The sequence below is a fragment of the Chiloscyllium plagiosum genome, unplaced genomic scaffold (assembly GCF_037043375.1).
Source record: "Chiloscyllium plagiosum isolate Xiang-an unplaced genomic scaffold, Cpla_swu_hap1 HiC_scaffold_46, whole genome shotgun sequence".
Lineage (NCBI taxonomy): Eukaryota > Metazoa > Chordata > Chondrichthyes > Orectolobiformes > Hemiscylliidae > Chiloscyllium > Chiloscyllium plagiosum.
In genome coordinates, this window is record NW_028270184.1 from 19,058,229 (window position 1) to 19,070,396 (window position 12,168).

Consider the following 12,168-nt stretch of genomic DNA (forward strand, 5'->3'; position numbering starts at 1 on the left):
TGGTGGTCGTAGCTTGGCATTTGTGTAGCGTGAATGTTACTTGCACTTGTCAGCCCAAGTCTAAATACTGTTCAGATCTTGTTGCATTTGAACACGGACTGCTTCAGTATCTGAGAAGTGGCGAATGGTGCTGAACATTGCACAATCATTGGTGAACATCCCTACTTCTGACTTTATGATAGAGTTTGCCCCCTTATTCCCATGGATTCCAGTTTCGTGAGGGCTCCTTGATGCCACAGTTGGTTGAATGCAACCTTGATGTCAAGGACTGTCACTCTCCCCTCTGGAAATCACCTTTTTTGTCCATGTTTGAACCAAGGCTGCAATGAGTTCAGGAGCTGAGCAGGTTATTGCTGAGCAGGAGCTGTTTGATGGCACTGTTGATGACACCTTCTATCACTTTGCTGACAACACTGAAGCATATCTGCATCCTGCTCACAGTTCACTGTCCAACCCAGCTTCATGTCATCTACAACTTTGGAGCAAAGAGATTTGAGTTTCCTCGTGAATCATAGATACGTTCGTACAGAATGGAAACAGATCCTGCAGTCCATCCAGTTCATGCCAACCGTAATCCCAAACTAAATTCATCCCACCTGCTTGCCTTTGGCCCATGTCCCTCCAAACATTCCATATTCATGTACTTAATCAAATATCTTTTAGAAACATTATAACCCAGATCCACCATTTCCTCTGGAAGTCTATTCTCGGTATGAAACATCTCCACCCGAAGGGAAAAGATCTTGTCTATTCACCCTGTCCATGCCCCTCATCTCTTTTTTTTTAAATCGTTCTCCTCTCACCTTTAAAATATGCCTCCTAGTCTTAAGGTTTTCCACTCTATGGGAAGGACACCTGCCATTCACCTTATGTAAGTCCCTCGTGATTTTACAAACCTATATAAGGTCACCCTTCAATCCCCTACTGTCCACTAAAAAAGATTCCAGCCTGTTTTTTTAGAAAGCAAACCTCCGTTCCCTGCAGCACCCTGCTAGATCTCTTCTGAACCATCTCCAGCTTAATGATATCTTTCCTACAACAGGCTGATCAGAAGTGAACATAGTATTCCAGAAGAGGCCTCATCAACAACCTGCATAACCTCAACAATGATATCCTAACTCCGATGCTCAAAGGTCTGAGCAATAAGGTTAGCCTATTGAATGCTGCCTTAACCACCCTCTCTACATGTGACACAAACTTCAAAGAATTTTGTACCTGAACCCCAAGGTCTTTCTGTTGACAGCACTATCTGAGACTCTACTTTTAATTGTATAAGTTCCACCCTTGTTTGTTTTACAAAATGCAATACCTTGCATTTATTCAATTTAAACTCTGCCATTCCTCAGCCCATTGATCCAATTGATCAAGATCGCTTTGTAATCTTAGACAACCTTCTTTCCTGTCCAATATACCACCAATTTTGGTGTCATCCGCTAACTCAGTAACCATGCCTTCTAATGAAGCCTTATCCTTTTCCATAACTACTTTGAAACTAATAGAATTATGATCACTCGACTCAAAGTGTTCCCCAACTATCATTTCAGTCACTTGCCCTGCCTTATTAAACAAGAGAAGGTCACATTTTCTTCTTTCTGTAGTAGGAACATTTACATTGATGAAGAAAATGTTCTTGAACATAGAGTCATAGAGATGTACAGCACAGAAACAGATCCTTTGGTCCAACTTGTCCACACTGACCAGATATCCTCAATAAATCTAGTCCCTTTTGCCAGCACTTGGCCCATATCCCTCTTAACCCTTCCTATTCATATATCCATCCAGATGCCTTTTAAATGTTGTGATTATACGAGCCTCCACCACTTTTTCTGGCAGCTCATAGGTCCCTTTTAAATCTTGCCCCTCTCACCCTAAACGATGCCCTGTACGTTTGGACTTCTCCACCCAAAGGGAAAAGATCTTGTCTATTCACCCTGTCCATGCCCCTCATGATTTTATAAACCTCTATAAGGTCACCCCTCAGCTTCCGATACTCCAGGGAAAACAGCCCCAGCCTATTCAGCCTCACCCTGCAGCTGAAACCTTCCAATCCTGACAACGTCCTTGTAAATCTTTTCTGAACCATTTCAAGTTTCACAACATCCTTCTGATAGGAGGGAGATCAGAATTACACGCAGTATTCCAAAAGTGGCCGAACCAATGTCCTGTACAACTGCAACACACACAATGACCAACAAGGGAAAGCATACCAAATACCTTAGCTACCCTATCTACCTGGGATTCTACTTTCAAGAAACTATGAACCTGCATTCTAAGGTCTCTTTTGTTCAGCAACACACCCATGCCTTGCTATTCAGTGGATAAATCCTGCCCTGATTTGCATTTCCAAACTACAGCGCTTCACATTTATCTAAATTGAACTCCAAATGCCCATCTGATCAAGATTCTGGCCTTGTCTTAGGGTATCTTCTGTGCTGTCCACTGCCTCAAATTTTGGTGTCATCTGCAAACTTACTAACTATACCTCTTATGCTCACATCCAAATTATTTATATAAATGATGAAAAGTAGTCGACCCAGCACCTATCCTTGTGGCACTCCACTTGTAACAGGCCTCCAGTCTGAAAAGCAACCCTCCACCACCACCCTTCTACCTTTTGAGCCAGTTCTGTATCCAAATGGCTAGTTCTCCCTGGATTCTATGTAACCTTGCTCACCAGTCTCCTATGAGGAACCTTGGGAATGCCTTACTGAATTCCACATAGATCACGTCCACTGCTCTGCCCTTTTTTTTTGTTACTTCTTCAAAAAATGCAATCCAGTTGGTGAGACATGATTTTCCATACACAAAACCATACTGACTATCCCGAACCAGTCCTTGCCTTTCCAAATACATGTGAATCCTGTCCCTCAGGGTTCCTCCAACAACTTGCCCACCACCGAGGTCAGGCTCACCAGTCTGTAGTTGCCTGACTTTTCCCTACCAACTTTCTCAAATAGTGGCATCACGTTAGTCAACCTCCAGTCTTCCGGCATCTCACCTGTGACTATCGGTGATACAAATATCTCAGCAAGTGGCTCAGCAATCAGTTCCCTAGCTTTCCGCATAGTTCTAGGGTGCACCTGGTCAGGTCCTGAGGATTTATCCACCTTTATGCGTTGTGAGACGTTCAGCACCGCCACTTCTGTAATTTTGACATTTTCCAAGATGTTGCTGTTTATTTCCCTATGTTCTATATCTCCCACATCCTTTTCCACAGTAAACCCTCATGCAAAATACTTGTTTAGGTTCTTTCCCGCCCCCCCAATCTCCTGTGGTTCCACACAAAGGTTGCCTTGTTGATCTTTAAGGGGCCCTATTCTCTCCCTATTCCCTTTTTGTCCTTAATGTCTTTATAAGATCCCTTTGAATTCTCCTTAACCCTTCTTGCCAAAGCAATCTCAGTCCCCTTTTTGCCCCCCTGATTTCCCTCTTAAGTACACTGCTACTGCTTTTATACTCTCCTAAGGATTCACTCAGTCTCTGCTGTCCATACCTGACATATGCTTCCTTTTTTTTTGACCAAAATCTCAATTTCTCTAGTCCCAGCATTCCCACCACCTACCAGCCTTCCCTTTCACCCTAACAGGAACATATTGTCTCTGGACTATCAATATCTTATTTTTGAAAGTTTCCGATTTTCCAGCCATCACTTTACCTGCGAACATCAGCCCCCCCCCCCCCAATCAGCTTTTACAAGATCTTGCCTCGTACCGTCAAAATTAGCCTTTGTTCAATTTAGAACTTCAACTCTTAAATCCAGTCTCTCCTTTTCCCTCACTGCTTTGAAACTAATAGAATTACAGGAGCTGGCCCCAAAGTGCTCCCCCACTGACACCTTAGTCACCTACCCTGCCTTATTTCCCAAGAGTAGATCATGTTTTCCACCTTCTCTAGTAGATACATCCACATACTGAATCAGAAAATGTTCCTGTATTCATGTCTGTATAAAAGACCTTAACACTATGGCAGTCTATGTTTGGAAAGTTAAAATCCCCTACCATAACCACCCTATTATTCTCACAGTTAACTGAGATCTCCTTAGAAATTTGTTTCTCAACTTCCTGATGACTATCCCTTTCTTTTTTTCTCCGTATCACCCAAATAATTTCCCTGGATGTATTCCCAGGAATATCCTGCTGAAGTATAGTCATAACGTTAAACATTAGTCAAAAACATCACTCCTCCTCTCTTTCCCTCTAATCTATCAGAAGGATAGAAGGATGTTGTAGGATACAAATACTGTCAGTCCAATCCATCCCTGAGCCACGCCTCTGTAATCGATGTGATATTCCATTCCCATGTTCCCAACCATACCATGAGTTCATCTCCTTTCCCTGTTTGACCTCTTGCATTGAAATAAATGAGTTTGTCAGTCCTATCTTGTTCACTATTTTGTTCCTGCCTGCCTTAACTGTTCGACTTTTCTTAATACTATCAATCTCAGACTGATTTCTTACCTCGTTATCTCCCTGGGTGCCCCTCCTGTCCCATAGTTTAAATCCTCTCAAGCAGGTCTAGCAAATCATCTTGCCAGTGTACTAGTACCCTTCCAATTCAGATGCAATCTGAGCTTCTTGCACAGGTCACTTCCCCCTGAGAAGCAATTCCAATGATCTAAAAATGTGAACCCTTCTCCCCTGCACCAGCTCCTCAGCCACACATTCATCTGCTCTATCCTCCATTTCATACCCTCACTAGCTCTAAGCACCAAGGTAATCCAGGTATTAGTACCCTCGAGGACCTCCTTTTTTAAGTTCCTGCCTAACTTTCTATGTTCTCTCCTCAGAATCTCGTCCTTTTCTCTTCCCATGTTTCTAGCTCCATTGTGTACAATGGCTTCCTGGTAGTCCCTCTCCCTGTTGAGAATATTCTGTACCCTCTCCAAAATATCCTTGATCCTGGCACCAGGGAGGCAGTACCCTATTCTGATGTCTCCTTGTCGGCGGTAGAAACCTCTGTCTGTGCCTCTGACTAGAGAGTCCCCTATCTCAGTCAATCATTTGGAACCTGTGATATCCCTTGTTACATTAGTGCCAGTGTCGGCATCAGAAACCTGGCTGTCAATACTGCATTCCCCTTAAAGTCCATCACCCTCTACATTTTCCAAAACAGCATACTTGTTTCAGATGGGGATAGCCACAGGAGACTCCTGCACAACCTGTCTACCCCTTCTACCTTTTCTGAAGGTCACCCATCTACCTGACTGTATCTGTAGTTTTTCTCCCTTCCTATAAATACTATCCATCATACCCCCAGCTCCAGTAAATACCTCATTGCCTCTCCAACCAATCTATGTGATCCGATAGGATTTCCAATGAGCACACTTCCTGCAGACATAATCATCAGTAACATGGAAACTCTCCCTAACCTCCCACGTCTGACAGGAAGAGCATGCCACTCTACTAAGGGCCATCTTAGCAGTCTACAAACCCAGAAAACAGCAGTCTTACTGCTCTTAAAAAAACACTGCTCCAGATTAAATTAGTACCAATGTTTTATAGTTTTTAAGTTTAATTAAGAGACAAATCTAAATAAAACTTTCCATCAAAAAGGAGCCCAGTCTACTCACTAGTGTAAATTTACAAAGGAAAGGTAAGGTTACACTTTAAAAAGCCACTTAGCTAACAAAGGTGGCTAACATGGTCAGCTATGAATTTCACTGTTGGTTAATTTTTTTTCAATGATTCTGGTGGTTTGGAGATACTTGAAATCAAACAGCAGAACAGTTAGCTTTGTGGATTCACTGCTGGGTAAGACAGTGTATTTTGCTGTTTGAACCAATTCCCATGTAGTCATTGGCCTTTGTTTTGGAAGAAGGAAGATAGACAATGCAACAGCTTATCAAACTGTAATTACCACTCATAGAATTGACGAAAATACATCAAAAAAAAGCAGCCACAATTTTTCCCATCCTCTATCTTGGATTACCCAGCAAAGGAAACTGAGTATTTTGTGAACTCAGCCCACCTGCCCCCTACTGCCTCCCCCGAAGTGATTGATTGATTCCATTTTGTAGTCCAGATGCTGCTTCTTGTTTTTCCTGGTGCACTTTGCGGGTCTTAGCGAAGGTGCAAACAGTTTTCTGAAATCTCTGCTTTCACTACTCAGCTGCTTTTGCTGTTCACTGAGAGTTTGAGCCCTGGAGAATCCAGCAATGACTGTTTCTCTTTACTTGTGCAAGGCCCAACACATCTACTGTGGGACAAGGTATTGTGGTTGGAATAGAAGTAGTGTGACAGGTACGCGTTTGGTTTTGGGGGTGAAAATAGTAAGAAGAGGGGAGAGCTTTGTATGGAGCCCCCTGTTACCTATCCCTTTTCACTTAGCAGCATCATACCCCAACTCTACCTCAGAGCAGATTGCTGGTGATCAGTAACATTTTATAAGCCCACGGATACAAGATCTGTCATTCTGTATAAAGCAGCAGAAATCTCCTGTCCCACTGTGGTCAGGGCTTGCACTGCCATACTTCAAGCTCCGTGAGGCAACCCTCCTGCCTATCACAGACAGTATCTGGAACCTTTGCCAACTTTAAAACCCAATTCACTCCTTGCCTTTCTACACAAAAACAGAAATTGCTGGAAAAGCACAGCAAGTCTGGCAGCATTTGTGGAGAGAAATCGGAGTTAATGTTTCAGGTCGAGTGACCCTTCCTCTGAACTCAGCAGATACTTCTATTTTTGTCTCTGATTTACAGCATCCACAGTTCTTAGTTTTTATTCCCCTTTCCAAATAGCCTTTCTCACTCACCCCACTTACATCACTCCAGGCTTTGAGCTGCCTACAATACAAGTTCCAGAATTTCCTCCTTAGACATCTCTCTCATTCAAGATAGTGTGTCATTAAAATCGATATCTTTAATCAGCATGTTCATCACCTGTGAGGAATCTTAGGAGAGTGACAATGTGACAGGTTCCATAAACTGTAAGTTGTTGTTGTAATAGCCTTACATTGGGAGAATCAGGAATGACATACTGCTTCCCCATCTCACAATACAGAGGGTGGTGGTGGAGGACGGTTGCTTTTCAGAGTGGAGGCCTGTGACCAATGCTGTGCCAAGGATTGTTTCTAAGTCCACTGCTTTTCGTCATTTATAAAAATGATTTGGATGTGAGCATAGGGGTGTGACGATACTGCTCCTTTAACAAGGTTATGCTGTCCTTGGATTTTTTTCAGAGAGATCGTAAAAGACAGACTCTGAAAAGTTTAAGTTGAAGGGTTTTAGGGCCAGTTTGATTATAGCTTACAGATACTGCCTCAGGCATGTTTAAAAAAAAAACTTGTAAAATGACCAGTTCTCCCGGGCTGAGGTTTGGTTTGGGTTTTAGCAGTGAAGCTTTGTAGCTGCTGGACCCAAAGAAGCAGGTCCATGCTGATCCTCCCTCTCTCCTGTAAGACCCTGTGTTTGATTTTACCTTTTGTGCCAAGGGGTGTTTGTGGGGATTGTTGCAAGTATCGGGAATAGCATCATGCTAATCTGTTGGGGTTTCAGATAGTTTAGGTTATTCTGTATTTTGTTTTCTGTTGTTTATATTTCTTTCAGTAATCTTGCAAATAAATTCTGTTTTGTTTAAAACAAAGTGGTCTGACCAACTGCATCACTTCTGGAATATTCACTGTACACCTGCTTAAAGCAACTAACAAAATTCGGGTGACTTTCTTGAAATGTTTTTGAGTCTGGCCTGTTCCTTAACAGGAAGTATGGTTAGTAAGTTTGCAGATGATACCAAAATTGAAGGTGGTGTGGATGTGCAGAAGGTTACCTCAGAGTACAGTGGAAACTTGATCAGATTGATCAATGAGCTGAAGAGTGGCTAATGGAGTTTAATTTAGATAAATCTGAGGTGTTGCATTTTGGAAAGGCGAATCAGAGCAGGACTTATGCGCTTAATGGTAAGGCCTCTGGGCAGTGTTGCTGAACAAAGAGACCTTGGAGTGCAGCTTTACAGTTCCTTGAAAGTGCAGACTCAGGTTGATAGGATAGTGAAGAAGGCATTTTGTACACTAGCTGTTGGTCAGAGCATTGAGTATAGGAGTTGGGAGGTCATGTTGCAGCTGTACAGGACATTGGTGCGGCCACTTTTGGAATATTGTGTGCAGTTCTGGTCCCCCTCCTATAGGAAGGATGTTATGAAACTTGAAAAGGTTCAGAAAAGATCTACAAGGATTTTGCCAGGATTGGAGGGTTTGAGCTATTGGGAGAGGCTGAATAGGCTGAGGCTGTTTTCCCTAGAGCATTGGAGGCTGAGGGGTGACCTTACAGAGGTTTGTAAAATCATGAGGGGCATGGATAGGGTAAATAGACAAGGTCTTTTCCCTGGGGTGGAGGAGTCCAGAAATAGAGGGAATAGGTTCAACGTGAGAGGAGCAAGATATAAAAGGGACCTAAGGGGCAATGTTTTCACACAGAAGGTGGTGCGTGTATGGAATGGGCTGCCAGAGGAAGTGGTGGAGGCTGGTACAATTACAGTATTTAAAAGGCATCTGGATGGTATATGAATAGGAAGGGTTTAAAGGGGTATGGGCCAAGGGCTGGCAAATGGGACTAGATTAGGTTAGGGTATCTGGTCGGCATGAACGAATTGAACGAGTCTGTTTCCTTGCTGTACATCTCTATGACTCTATGAACTCTCACCGTCACTCCGAGCTGATGAACAGCAGCAAAAACAGAAAGCATTGCGCATGCTTCAGCTCTCAGTGGTAGCCCATGTGATTGACGTAAGCTCTGGTCCATTAGGAGGGTAGAGGGTGGGCCTGGAGGACTGAGCGGAAGCACTGCTCCTCCATCCAATCAGTGAGTGACAGAAGGAATAGTGGATGTCACGTAACTTGTCGTTGTCTGCACTATTGCTTTGTGTGAGGCTCGAGCACTTACAGAAAGATGCAAGGCACAGTAAAGGAACAGGGGGGGTGTGTTGATGCTGGCGGAATACTTGCTTTAGGTAGCATCACTGCTGCTGTTACACTTTAGGTACTTAGTGGAGGAGCATTGCGTGTAAACCGGTTACAGCTCCGTGTTACCTATGGCAGACTCAATGTAGGAAGCCCTGCTTTAAACATTATGATCTGTCAAAGCATATCCATTTGTTCAGTGTTCATCCAATTGGGATTGGAACACTGGAAAAGCTCTCATTCACTTCTGTGCTACTTGATCAACTCTTTGTCAATATCTGACTTCCTCAATCTCTCATCATGGGTGTATTTTCACTCTGCATCTTTCTGGTGGGGGAGTAGGGTAATTTGAAGAGGAGGATTTACACACTGCAAACTGAAACCAAAATAAATGTTTGTCATTTCTAGACAATCTGAGAGGTTTGTAAAATCATGAGGGGCATGGATGGGGTGTTTCGAGGGTGTTGCAAGATTTCTATCCTGGGCTGACAGTGACTTTTCTTTTGTGAATTTGTTTTGCAGGAAAATAATTGAAAATAAATTGCAGACCAGGATCCCAAAACCAGTTCTGACAGTAAGTGGAGTCATAAGGATCTGAATATCACTGGCATTTAACTGTGGAAGGAAAGAGGTTTGTCTATTCTGTCTGTGGGAAAATATTTCTGATATGTTTGTAATTTGGATATTCAGATTTTTGTTTAGATTACCTTTGGTTGTGTGCTCAGTTCTGGGCCCTGCAGCTGAGGAAAGAGAAGGGGAGCACAGATTTATCCAAATTACACCTCGTCTCTTTGAAGGCACTGTCATATTTAGTCCCAATCATCCACTTCCTGATTTTAACCCATAAATTCCTCATTGTCAAATACCTGCAAATTTCTTTTAAAGTTCATTCTGCACTCAAATTCCAACACCCCTTCAGGTGGGATATTCCAGATCCTGACAACTCTCTGTTGATCCAAAAACTGCTGAAGTCCACGTTGAGTCTGGGGTTATAAAGGGCTGAATTGAAAGGTGAGATGTTGTTCCCTGAGCTCTCATTGAGCTGCATTGGAACAGCACAGGAGGCTGAGGGCAGTGTGGATGTGAACAGCCAATTAGCTGACAAGGCTGCACTGTGAGTGCCTCCTGGCTCAATGAGAGTGCTTTGGAATTGGGTGAAACCAGAGAGTGAGGTGAGACAGGGAGAAGTTAAAGCTGAAAGACTCTTTGGTGTTCAGTCTCCGTTCAGGCTGTTCAGAAAGTCACATGGTCCTAATGAAAACAGCCAATCGGTAAGTGATACCTGTAGAGAACTTTCTTAGGGTTTAAATTATATATCAACTTAAATAAAGTCAGGCACTTTTGATTACAATAGAAGTGTTTGAAATGAAGGGGCAGGTCCCAGCTTAATTAAAATTTCTTAAAGGGAGTAACTAGCTGAACCTGGAGAGAAGTTTTTTGACCGGAGACCTCAGACCCATGGTGTGCTCTCCTTGCAAAATGTGGGAAATAAGGGATGCTTCCAATGTCCCTGCTGGCTACATGTGCCTGAGGTGTGTCCATCTGCAGCTACTGGGTAACTGCTTTTCACAGCTGGAGCTGTAGATGGAATCACTGCGGAGCATCTGTGAGACTGAGAATGTTATGGACAGCACAGTTAGTGCATTGCTTACACTGCAGGTGAGGATTTCACAGGCAGAAAGGGAATGGGTGACCATCAGATAAAGTAAAAGGCTTAGGAAGGAAGTGCAGAAGACCCCAGTGGTCATCCCCTTCTGCTTTGGGTACTGTTTGGAGTGAGGTGGTGAGGGGTGGGATAGCAGCATCAGCCAAGTTCATGGCCCCACTGGTGGCTCTGTTGTACAGAAGCGGAGGAAAACAAGCAGCAGGACTATAGTGGCAGGGGATCCAACAGACAGACGTGAATCCAAGATGGTATGTTGGAGCAGCTGCAGGACCGTCAGGAGTGGGAGGGTGAACAACTACACCTAGCTACCAGTGACATAGGAAAATAATGGGGTGAGGACCTGAAAGCCGAAGAAAAATATTAAAATACAAGACCTCACAATCTAGTAATGTCAGACTTACAGTCAGTGCTACGTTGTTGTAGGGAGAAATATTGAAGAGGAGTGTTGAGCTGTGTGTTCAGCTGTACAAGCGACCTTTATTCAGAGCGCTTTTACCACACATGGAAGTGACCAGAGCCCTGTCTGAATCTGGCTTTCACATGGGGGCTGTCTGATTTACACTTCAGATTGGAGGAGAGGTTAATGATACTCAAACCTCCCTGGCTGAATACAACATTTTTGTACCTTTTAGGTGACAATATTTACATGCAATATTGATGTCATAGTTAGATACACACCCCTAACTAATGCATTCAATCCAGTACACATACAATCGTAGATAATACTATGGATAGCCCTAGGTCCTCCCATAATCTCATGATATTTACCAGAAATTTTCTTCATCTGTCTTTGGGATGTTGCAATCAACCCTATTATGAAGTGACTACAATTCTGCGACACAGCTGAGACATTGAGAACAGCCCTTTCTCACGTCAGTCTGAGAGATCAAACAAACAATCCTTCTGATTTGTAGCTGCAGTTTACAATTCCTGCTGTACGCACACTGTAAGTAAATTTTAAACTAAACTTTCATTTTTAAATAAATCTTTACTGTTACTACTCTAAATACTTTCCATTATTACTTTCTTTTAAAAAAAACATCTATTCAAATTCCAGTGTTTTGTTTAATTCTGTTAAACAATATTTGTTTTTGACTCCATAAATAACTACTTTGTATTTTGTAATCTATCTGTCTCTCTTCCCTTGATCTTTGCATGTAAGAACTTGTTCAAATTATCCACATCTGCACTTGAGCTTTGATTGTATTTGTCTCCTGCTATCCTGACCCCTCTCATTTTACAAGCTTTCTTTCCCATCTTCCTGTGCTGATGATCTTTTCTGGGTTGTGTTTACACCATTTATTGCTTTGTCTTCCCTAATGATGCCTTCAAACATTTGCTCAATGAATGCAACTAACCCTTTCACATTAATTTGTTGTTTGCATTTCTAGCTTACCACTACCCAAACAGTTCAGAATGCTGTGGGATCCTTCTACTCTTTAATTAACAACAAACTTTGGACTGGGGCTTAACTAGGCCTTTCAAAAATGCTTGTTATTAAAAATGCTGATGTGTTTTGAACTGTCTGCTTACAGAAACCAAAGTAAATTCCCTAATGTTTCTTCTCACCAGGACTCTTTTATGACCCCCACAGGACCTTTCATTATCTA

General features: G+C 42.7%; 1 protein-coding gene across 7 annotated transcripts in view; it reads left to right on the forward strand.

Annotated features, from left to right (window-relative positions):
- The window catches only part of LOC122543957 (uncharacterized), a 45,493-nt gene that overhangs the window by 14,803 nt on the left and 18,522 nt on the right, over nucleotides 1–12,168 (forward strand). For 3 of the 7 annotated variants that reach the window (XR_015754530.1, XR_015754525.1, XM_087983552.1), the window contains 3 exons: nucleotides 1,043–1,147; nucleotides 9,415–9,523; nucleotides 11,380–11,504. The gene's annotated coding sequence lies outside the window, so the exon portion shown is untranslated. The remainder of the gene's footprint in view (nucleotides 1–1,042; nucleotides 1,148–9,414; nucleotides 9,524–11,379; nucleotides 11,505–12,168) is intronic. The other 4 variants (XR_015754526.1, XR_015754527.1, XR_015754528.1 and 1 more) reach the window with 3 other exon arrangements.